A 12235-nucleotide genomic window follows, 5' to 3' on the forward strand; every position below is an offset into this window, starting at 1 on the left:
AGGCAACTGTTTGAAATGGGAAACTGAATTGAGATGATACATTAGATTGGAGATATTGTCTTCAGTACTTGATGTATTCCCTCTGTTTAACTGCACAGTAATAAACAGTACAATAACACTGCCTTTAAGGTCATTTGGTAGTTGGTAGATAAATCTTAATGTATGTTTTTTTTTCCGCCTCTCTTCTCAGAACTCGGAAATTAGTATAATAAAAAAAAAAAATCCTTGTTTAGTCCTAATTAAACAACTCCACACAAATAAATAGGATTATGTATCCACATCTTCATATTCATTTAATGTTTTCTCGTACTGTTTCTCAAGGAATATATTGGTAACAGGAAACCTGTTGACTTAATACATCTTAATACATTATGCTCTTCTTTTTTGGGGATTAACACCTTAATCTGACAAGAGGGACTTGTTTCCCTGCAGCCTAATATCTGATAATGGGACTATTTTCATCAAAGTAGCAGTAATTAAAAATAAACAACAGAATGTTCTGTTTTTGCTTAAAAAAAATAACACCCTCCGATAAATAATAGTCTTTATCTTCCTTTAACAGTTTACATTAAAACCATGCTGCCAGCTTGGCAAGGTCAAAGCAAGGTTTTTTTTGTAATCAGTAGAACAAGGGAAAGTCTTATCAGTCAGCTGCTTTCAGTTAAGTAGTGCCACTTGATATCATTCATGCTGTACATACAGCGTGTGGTAACTGTACAATTATATAAACTGTTTTGTAAAATATATACTGTTTTGTAGGTTATTGAGCTTTAATGAAATAAAATTCCTGTCTCAACCAGAGCACTGTGTTATGAAACCACTAATTCTTGCGATAACCATAATTTTTCTTATTTTTATACTGGTGGAAAATATATTACCTTGTTGATAGGAGACTGATTGAGATTTGGTTTAAAACTGTTTTCATAATACACTTTGCAGTTCAGTATGCTCCTACTTTTAAAATGCACACATTTTAAGACAAAGAGAGCAAAGGAGATTCAACAAAAATCAAACTATGTGAAATAAGAGCAACGAGATGAAAAACGTATTTCACCCATAACAACTCCACAACTTTATAGGAGACAACTGGAAAATCATTTCCTCCGATTATGTTTGTAGATATACTATTTTAAGTAACACTCCCCCCCTAGCAAAGAGGAAATGGTTCAGTCCATGGATGCACAGGTGGAGTAGAGTTGCCAATTAAGCACGTTGACATGTTTCCACATGCTTTCACACAAAACTCAAGTAAAAACGAAAAGAAAATATGAAAAGTCAAGAAAAGGGAAAAGTAGCATGTTTGTGAGAAGAGCGGTGAGTTTAGAGTGTCGTAATCTGGGCGATGTTGTACTTGTAGTTTATGCAAATGACTCAAGGGAAAATAGGCTAGCCAACTCATGGCCGACATTTTGTCCAGTGGGGGAGGAGGAATTCAAACTAGTTAAATTAGTAAAACTGCACTGTAAAGATACCCCAAAACAAGCAAAACTATACTTAACATACTACTGAAGTAGAAGTACAAGTTGCATTGGCAAACATGTTCTTGCAGTATCAAACTAAAAGTACTCGTGCAGAAAAACAGTCCTGCGCATGTCATGCAGTCACGTGTAAGCATTTAAATGTTGTAGCTGGCTGAGGCAAAGCCAATTCTAACTATTTTATGTGTTGTTAGATGGGTTAATTTATCGCAGTGCATCATTTTATAAGTGCGTCACGTTTTGTTCGTGTCTTACCCCGAAAGTAACAGTTAGATCTGTCATATATTAATGTACAGGAGTATATAGTATAATAGTTTCCTCTGATATGTGGATTAATTGTAGGAGAAGATGGAAATACTCAAAGTACACATACCTAAAATATTTACTTAAATACAGTAGCCTACTTGTGTATTTTGTTTAGTACTCAGCAGCATACATCATGAACAGAATACACTATGTTGGAAATATAAGGGCAAATATAGTTGTTATTAGTAACACCTGTGTTTGTCTGACCAGGCATAATATCCATAATCAGAACAGGAGCTAACATCCAAGAAGCTGTTTGGACTGAAGTGGAAAGGGGAAGAGGTGAATATAAGATTAAATCATTAACATGTGAGATTATTATATCACCTTTGTGACATTCTGTACATCACCCTCATGTTACAGAGACAGAGTGAAGCAACAGGTTCCTGCCCTGCGATGACGATACTGAAGACAACCACAAGGTGAGCTCAGATAAGATGACAGAAGCTGCGTAAATATATTTCAAACAATTAGTGTGGAGTACAAAAAGGGCTGAATGATAAGCAAGGAAAATATTTATTGCAGTAAGAGTTGTATGCAATGACAATGCATTGTATTGTAAGACATTGAGACAGAAATCAAGATGTTAGCGTTAGAAAAAGAATACATTTCCAAAATGAGAGTGTGTCTCTCAACTTTGCCATTTTCACCTCCACTTAGAATCATAACAAGGAAAACAACAAAATGTCGACACCTCTCTCTCACCTCAGTGAAACATCTTCATATAGCTGAAGACTGTGTATCCTGGGAGCTCATTAAAGGAAAAATCTCTGGATGTATTTGATGGTGGTCCACGTGTGACACTTGCAGTATTTCCCCACATGTGTCACAGCACTCCAACGCAGCTGGCCACCGTGTCTTTCTCATAAAAGCTAATTTGGTTTGGGTTTTTTTTTGCCTTCAGACCCAGTAATTTAAATACCAATGCCGAGCCTTTGAATACAAGAACTTCTCACATCATATGAATTATAATCAGCATGAACTAAAGAGCCTATTGTATTTACTTTACCCAGAAACCTGGATATCTATATTTCTTAAGCTTCCACTTAAAGGTGGAATCTCCAGAACTACAGTACAGGCCAAAAGTTTGGACACACCTTCTCATTCAATGCGTTTCCTTTATTTTCATGACTATTTACATTGTAGATTCTCACTGAAGGCATCAAAACTATGAATGAACACATGTGGAATTATGTACTTAACAAAAAAGTGTGAAATAACTGAAAACATGTCTTATATTCTAGTTTATTCAAAGTAGCCATCCTTTGCTCTGATTACTGCTTTGCACACTCTTGGCATTCTCTTGATGAGCTTCAAGAGGTAGTCACCTGAAATGGTTTTCCAACAGTCTTGAAGGATATCCCAGAGATGCTTAGCACTTGTTGGCCCTTTTACCTTCACTCTGCGGTCCAGCTCACCCCAAACCATCTCCATTGGGTTCAGGTCCTGAACCCAATCGAGATGGTTTGGCGCAGCACTCCATCACTCTCCTTCTTGGTCAAATAGCCCTTACACAGCCTGGAGGTGTGTTTGGGGTCATTGTCCTGTTGAAAAATAAATGATTGTCCAACTAAACGCAAACCGGATGGGATGGCATGTCGCTGCAGGATGCTGTGGTAGCCATGCTGGTTCAGTATGCCTTCAATTTTGAATAAATCCCCAACAGTGTCACCAGCAAAGCACCCCCACACCATCACACCTCCTCCTCCATGCTTCACGGTGGGAACCAGGCATGTAGAATCCATCCGTTCACCTTTTCTGCGTCGCACGAAGACACAGCGGTTGGAACCAAAGATCTAAAATTTAGACTCATCAGACCAAAGCACAGATTTCCACTGGTTTAATGTCCATTCCTTGTGTTTCTTGGCCCAAACAAATCTTTTCTGCTTGTTGCCTCTCCTTAGCAGTGGTTTCCTAGCAGCTATTTGACCATGAAGGCCTGATTTGCGCAGTCTCCTCTTAACAGTTGTTCTAGAGATGTGTTTGCTGCTAGAACTCTGTGTGGCATTCATCTGGTCTCTAATCTGAGCTGCTGTTAACTTGCGATTTCTGAGGCTGGTGATTTGGATGAACTTATCCTCAGCAGCAGAGGTGACTCTTGATCTTCCTTTCCTGGGGTGGTCCTCATGTGAGCCAGTTTCGTTGTAGCGCTTGATGGTTTTTGCGACTGCACTTGTGGACACATTCAAAGTTTTCGCAATTTTCTGGACTGACTGACCTTCATTTCTTAAAGTAATGATGGCCACTCGTTTCTCTTTACTTAGCTGATTGGTTCTTGCCATAATATGAATTCTAACAGTTGTCCAATAGGGCTGTCGGCTGTGTGTCAACCTGACTTCTGCACAACACAACTGAAGGTCCCAACTGCAAGAAATTCCACTAATTAACCCTGACAAGGCACACCTCTGAAGTGAAAACCATTTCAGGTGACTACCTCATGAAGCTCATTGAGAGAACACCAAGGGTTTGCAGCGCTATCAAAAAAGCAAAGGGTGGCTACTTTGAAGAAACTAGAATATAAGACATGTTTTCAGTTATTTCACACTTTTTTGTTAAGTACATAATGTTTTCATTCATAGTTTTGATGCCTTCAGTGGGAATCTACAATATTAATAGTCATGAAAATAAAGAAAACGCATTGAATGAGAAGGTGTGTCCAAACTTTTGGCCTGTACTGTACGTCAGAAAAATATTTAAGATTGGAAAGAACTAATGGATTTCATTCAATCTTGCTGTGTCTTAGTCCTATCACATCATTTTTAAAAAATTATGTAAAAATATTTTTTATTAGGTTAATTTATAATGTTGTTGATAGTAAATCCTATGGATGATTTTCAGTACACCTGCTTGAGCTAAAGTATTACCGAATAAGAGGCAGTCATATCTTCTCGTGTATCCCTTAACACACACACACACACTCTTGGTCACACAAAGGGACAGGGACAGACTGTGAGGCTCCGCAGTGTGTTGTGTGTGTGTTTCTGTGTCAGTGAACACTTCAGCTCTGTCAAGATATCGCACGTCTCCCGACTGACCCCTGTGACAGCTCTGGAGCTCTGATCTCTAGTGTGTCTGTCTCTGTGAGTCTGAACCCAGTGCTCTATAGAGCATGCGCTTGCGTGCTAACAGTGCAATGTTAAATCGGCTCACATCTCTCCTCTGTCTCTGAGGATACGCTTTGTTCGGAGAGGGTTAGTTTGTGCTGACAGATGTCATATAAGCTGGCAAGGAATTGTCTTATATAGGGAGAGAGTATGACAGAGACACAAAAAGAAAAAGGTGTAGCCTTAAATTATTTCGTCTCTTTCTCCCTGTTTGTGCATGGATAAAAGCCAGTGAGTTCATTCATTTGAATGGGGCTCATCCGCTCCGGCAATGTCATCTATCAAGGTGTTGGGTTGGCTAGAGAAATACATGCAAGCGCACGTTCCTGTTGAATTAAAATTGAATTCCATATTTCTGCTGTTTACTTTGCAATCATTGGAACAAAAGATAAAACAATTGATGCTATGATAACTTTCCAGAGTTGTATTATGGGAAGTGTAGGGATTTTGAGCTGTCAGGATATTTTGGCCTCTGATCCATCAATTGTTACTGTTTTACTTTTAATGTGTCTCTCGCAAGTCCAGCAACTTTATGGAAGTGCTTTTATTTATTTATTTATGCACTATTTAGTGTTGGTTAATTGTCCTGTCCTAATGGCAATGAGGCCGAATGATGGCGATTTGGGTGATTGATGAGTATTTTCAGGAAGGCTATGTCATGTATGGCTTTCAGACTCATAGAAGAGATAATAAGAAGAGTGAGAAACAATAAGAGAAATTTAAAAAGGGAAACTTAAAGTTTAGTATCCTCCAGTGTCATACTGTGTTTACCTCATACTAACCCTCCATTCACTTTGTCAACCAAACCCATTCTTAAGATAATTTATGATTATATCAACCTGACAGAAAAGCTTGAATATAATTGTGGTTGATGCAGTGTTATTAATGACTTGTTGTAATAGCTGTCTGTCTTGCCTTTGCTGTGCCGGTGAAAACGTGTTATCAGTGCATCTGCAAAAAGAAATCTTCCAGGGAACTCTCTGTGGGTGCTGTTCAGTGTAGACTACAGTTCAGTCAGGTGTGTGTGTGTGTGTGTGTGTGTGTGTGTGTGTGTGTGTGTGTGTGTGTGTGTGTGTGTGTGTGGATATTCAGGTTGGTGATTGGTAGCTGTCTGGATCTATATTTGATCAGTTATTGCTTTCCTGTCTACCGTTTTAATGAAATAATGACTTTAGCTGTGACATGTCTTTGTACTATCATGTTGTATGAGCCTGAATTGTGAGTTAGAGTCTTCCTCCTGTGGTGAATATCAGTCCTCTCATCCTGTTGGTCTTTCCATTGTGTAATATCTTTATTAATGTTATAAACATAATCATATAAAGATGAAACTTATCCCAGCTGAGCTCTGAGATTTTGTATCATTTAACAGTGTTAATATCATCATATCCATTACCATCCACGTGACTGGTCAGCAGACGATGTCAGTCTTTGGTGTGTGTTTGGTTTTGTGCTGATAAAACACCAAGAACACAAACTGTTCTTACCTTGCTTGAGAAATTAAAACAATTTGACATGTCCCTGTAAAAAGTAACTCTTAATATCTTTATTTGACAATGATGTGGCACACACAGTATTTTGTTTTGGCTCTGCCCTGTTCCTGGCACAGGAATGGTTTACAGCTAATGTATTAATTAGCTTTTTAACACTTTATAAATAAACAAGTATAAACAAGTTATAACAAAGTTTTCATACATTGATGCAAGCTCACTATTTGGCACGATCAAGTTAATGCTAACTAACTAATCTGACTAATTAGTTACTGCCATTTATAACTGGTGTGAAACACATCACCATTCATCAGAATAGTTGCAGATTAATTTTCTGTCAATCGACTTATTGATTAATCAACTAATTATTGCAGCTCTACCTGAAATGCTGATAGAAACTTTATCTTTAAAATCTCTCTTTTTCAGAAGGATGGCCACTTTTCGATATCCACAACATGAAATAAAAATAACCCTCTTCTGAGCTGCAGTACCTCAGCTTAGTTCAGTGTAGAAATGGGAAGATGGTTAAGGCCTGCTGATCTGAGCTTGTTAACACATTAACATATCGAATATCTTACTGGCTCCATTTTATTGGATTGAGTTTTTTGTACAAATGTTTGCCATTTTATCATGAACTCTGTCCTTGAACAGAATTAGTGTTGTAGGCAACATTTGGCCTCAACGTTCACAAGATGATTGTTAGAATAATCACATTTCCAGTGGGCCTGTTTATTCTCATATACATCCTGCTAAGATGTAAGGGGAGTCCACTGCAGGCAGCACTGCTCCAGTCTACTGATGGTACAGCTCTGAAGGAAAGACTGACAGAGCCATAAAACACTGAACTGCTCGGTAGAGTCAGCTGAAATGACAAGTAGCTGCCTATCCCGCTTAGAGCATCGATGAAGCAGATGACAGCAGTCACATATTAATCTATTTAAAAGCCTTTTAGCATCTTTGTCCCAAAGAAACATCATATCCACATATTTCTGTCTTTTTAAAGCTGTTGCTAACAGCTGACTTTGAGTACCGTGTGTGGGATGTGTTCAATAAATGACTCAAACTGAGCTACAGCAAAATATCAAAACTTGTGACACATTTACTTGGAAAATCTCTGTTCGATCAGGTCCTGGAAAGTGAAGCAGCTTGAGATACAGGCATGGTCAGGGACACAGTTGCCAGGTTATATGAAGCACAAATGGACATGAGCCAAAAGAAATGGCACAATAAATAGACTTTTATGAGTTTATGGGTCTCATTGTCGTTCTAGCTACAGGCAGACCCTTGTAACGGCTGCGGCCTGCCATTTCTAAAAGGACCCAATGAGCCAGAAAATTTGTCCAAGAGCAAAGACGGAGCCACTTGTCCCTGTGTTACTCTTTGTATGACTCTCTCTGTGTGTGTGTGTGTGTGTGTGTGTGTGTGTGTGTGTGTGTGTGTGTGTGTGTGTGTGTGTGTGTGTGTGTGTGTGTGTGTGTGTGTGTGTGTGTGTGTGTGTGTGTTTTGGAGTGGATGGGTGTCTGTGTTGTTGTTCAGTTCCGTTCTCCTGAGGGCTAAACCAAGTTGCAGAAATGTTTTCCCTCTTTCCATCCTCTTGCACTATTTCTTCCCTTCGTCCACAGTGCTCTCAATCTCTCTCTCTCAGTAAGAGGCAGGAGGCAGCCCTCAGGCAGAAGTTATTTCTCAGACAACTGCAGCTGCCTACTCTCAGTGCAACACACAGACTTGCATACACTGAAACTTTACAGATGAATAAACCGTGTCATCAATGTAGAAATAATAGAGGGAACTGTAGGAGCACGAAAATCTCTCTAATGACGAAATTGTCAGCTGGAGGAGTGTAATAACCCAGTTTAGGACTGAATTAGAGCACACAGAGATCTGCTTGGACAGTTCGTAGACTGGCTAGCTTGCATGGCTTGGTATCTCTCTATGTTCCTGCTAATGCCATCACGCTGTGAATTCTTAGCATTTCAACATCTGACAATCATGACACAGTGTCTGTTTTTTAAATTGGTATAGCTTAGTATTACTCTTGTTATAGCACATTACCATTAGCATTTCACTTAGCAAATCTCTGTAGTTTCACAAAGTCTGCCTTATGAGACGCAATGGTGACCTACTGTTAGGGATTACTGACCGACAGGGACGTGATTTATGCAGATGTAAACCCACCTGCCTAAAAACACCCGAGACGAGATGAGACTCGAGTAGGTATGATAAAAAAACAGACGATATTTCTGCCTCACAGTCCCTGTTATGGGCTTGTGCTCTGTGAAAAGACTCACAAACCTTGAAATTTAATTGGACCTGTTTCAGTGTGTGGCATCATGACTAAATTTGTCTTTACAGCACAGTGAGCACTAATTAACTTGACTTTTCTGCAAGGACAAAAATAGAAATGGAATACATTATGTCGCTGAACTTAAATCTATTTGTTTCATACTATCGGGCAAATATATAATGTATCTGCACTGGGTCTAAAAGGGTATGACACATAATCAGCACCTTTTTTTTTCTGTAATGATGATGTTGGCATTTGAAATCACAGCAGAGTTAATACTGGCCCGCAGGAGCTCTAAACCTGCATGATTATATGCTGCTACTGTTTCTTTAATTTTTGCTGGTTTTTATGTATTACATTTTACCAATCAAGTTCTTTTTGTTCCAGTTTTCTATAGTGTATTTTCAACAGATGATCCGAAACAAGCCATCTCAACCAACATTTTGTCTACAGCAAAAACAATCATGTTCTTTTATAAAGGCTGAAGAAGAACAGACAGAAATATGATAATGTGATTACAAATAAAAACATGGTTAGTTGAGGCGAAGGGAGTGAAGGAGGAAAAGAGCGGAGTGGGAGTGGGAGTGGAAAGACAAAAGGAAAAGGGCATGTGTCTGTGTGCATAAAATGTTGTGGAAACCCATGGGGGCAACTTGAGGCTGGGTGGTTTGATTAGATTAAAGCTAGCTTAGATCTACAGACTGTTAATTACCTGACCCAGTACATATGTGTGTGTGTTTCTAGTGGGTGCGTGACGTGTTTGTGCTGCTGCAGGGCTGAACAGAATTACCTAGTCCTGAGTGGGGGGAGCATCTGGTTCGAGAAGGATGGGTGATTATAGCAGCATGAAAATGATAAGCGCATTGTGTGTTATGTGCATATATGTGTTTTTTGTATAACTGTGTGTGTCCTTGCAGCATGAACATAATAATTAGACAGCCCAAAGGGAGGGAAGGTAGTGCACTGTATGTAGCTTCAGTGCTGATTTTGTTTATTTTTGTCATAAAACACCTTGTCACATCTTTAAGTAGCAATCCTTGAAGGCCTTTCGGTCTTGTTGTTTTTTAGCTAATGTAAAATCTCCCTTAAATGGTGTAGGGTGTATAATAGGATGACACTCAAGGGTACCACTTAGCAAAGTATTGCAGGAAAAGTTATACTTTAGACTTCATTCCAAACCACAATCAGTTAAAAGCAGAAAGTCTCAGCTGGAGCCAATGAAAGACAGAGAGAAGAGACAGAGAGAGAGGAGGACTGTTGGAGAGAGTGTGTAGTGTTGAATAGGTTTTCAGGAAGTAGTTTGTTCTTCTCCACTCTGCCAACGTCATCGTCTCTGGCCCACACATTTTCCACTGCCTTGGCCAAGTAACTCTCTCTCTTCCTCTCTCACATGTTCTCACAAACTCACACAAATGCATTCAACGAGGCACAGATAGACAGGCTACAGTAACACATGTGGACAAATGCATCAGTAGACATGCAGGCTTTTTAAAGTAGCAAAGTCGCTCTGGCAAACTCTGTCCTCTCCCCGACTAACACATGGACACAAAAAATAAGAAGCCTGCTCTTAGCTACGAATGGAGGCTCTGCAGACCTGTGTGTGTGTGTGTGTGTGTGTGTGTGTGTGTGTGTGTGTGTGTGTGTGTGTGTGTGTGTGTGTGTGTGTGTGTGTGTGTGTGTGTGTGTGTGTGTGTGTGTGTGTGTGTGTGTGTGTGTGTGTGTGTGTGTGTGTGTGTGTGTGTGTGTGTGTGTGTGTGTGTGTGTGTGTGTGTGTGTGAGAGAGTGAGAGAGAGTGAGAGAGAGTGTAAGTCGAGCATTTAGCCACCAGTGATGCTGGTGGCACCACAACAATGTGGTCATTATTGGACTCGACACAAAGCCAGAAGGAGAAGAAGACCAGGAAAAACACAGAAACAGAACTCACAGAATATACACAGTTCTTGCACCAGCCCTGTTCAAACATCTCTCAGTGAAATGAATAGTGTTTTTTTTTTTTTTAATGATCTTATTAAAATTACTAAATATACAGTAAATATTAGGATTCACCCATATTGGCGCAGTCTGTGTCTTCTGTTGGTCTATTTACCTGATCTCTTATTAGAACATGTAAACACAGAAGGTCTGTGAGATGATGACAGTAACACATTTTGCCATTTGTACTGGGGGGCTGTCCCCTTCACATATCTAGGTATATTAGAACATCAATACAACAAAATTATTTTTGAAACTACTATGGGGCTACTTTCTGTATTTCCATAAGATGAGTCGCCTCTAGTGAATTGTAGTTATGATCTTTTCTAAGTGGTGTATGTCTAGGAAGGTTAGAGGGTTCAGTAGCAACAGGAAGCAGTTTGTCATCCCGGCTACACTCTCCTGCACTTTCTCTCTCTCCCCTGTTCTCTGTGGTCTTTGTACTTTGGGGTTCCCCTCAGTAATTACTATGCCGAGTGGCCCCAACTACAACAACAGCCCACTGTGGCTTCATGTCAAGGCAGGAAACTAACTTTTCTGTTCGGTGGCAGGCAGAGACAAAGACAGCTCTGTTCAATCAATTGTTTACCTCTCTGTGAGTATTTTTGCTAGTTTACTCAGTCAAATCTGGGAAAAAGTGCGACTTGATGGCATTTTGTGATGATGGAGGACATTAACCCCCGAATCCACTATCCTCAAGTGAAGCGAAGCAGAATTTAGATGCAGTACTTTGCTCTGGAGAACAGTCTCATTTAAAACTGATTACCAACTAGGTCGTGTGTGCTACACTATGTTAATGAATTGTATTTTGAAAGAAAACATTTGCACAGGAACTGCTTAAAGCTCTGTAGCAGTGATTATGCAACACTGTTGTGTCTTTCTACGAACTCTTCAAGTGTTCCCTTGAAGGAATAAATCCTGTTATCATCAACCTGTGTGGGTGAAACAATATTCAAGGAGCATTTCTAAATGTGGCTGAGGGGGCAACATCCACTGTGCCAGTAAGTGATAACACATCTCCCTCAAGAACCACGCGTCTCCAATTACTCTCTTTTAAACTAACGAAAAATTGATTTCAAGTCTAATACAGCACTGCAAAATGGAAAGAATTTTTGTTGTTTTTTGACATAGATTTCTCCATGACAGATTTTAAAAAACAAAGCGATTGAGACTTACACTCTGTAAAAATCACACTTTTCGAGGTCTAGGAAAAGCTGGTTGGTGTTAGTATTTGTTGCTACATTTTTAGGCTTTTACAGAACCACATAAATTATTTGCCTTCTTTTTAGCAACACTACACTATGCTAAGTAGTTAAAGACAGTCACATAAAGGCAAAGTGTTGTTTCAGGTCACTAGAGATGTACCTATTCATGTACCTTCCACTTTGTTTTCAGTATTCTGTGTGCAGCTGTTGTGCGACTGGCTTTAGGGGTTAAGGTTTTGGAAAACCCTTCTCGTTCCCTTCGTTCCTGGTAGTAGCCTGTTAAACTCGGTTAGAGGCCACCGGGGACTGGGAAAATAAGATTTAGTGGCCATTTGATCCTGGGTGAGCCCAGATGAAATGAGATTTGAGTGTCATTTCTTGATATCAACCCTGGGGCCAA

This window comes from Seriola aureovittata, chromosome 24 (assembly GCF_021018895.1).
Source record: "Seriola aureovittata isolate HTS-2021-v1 ecotype China chromosome 24, ASM2101889v1, whole genome shotgun sequence".
Lineage (NCBI taxonomy): Eukaryota > Metazoa > Chordata > Actinopteri > Carangiformes > Carangidae > Seriola > Seriola aureovittata.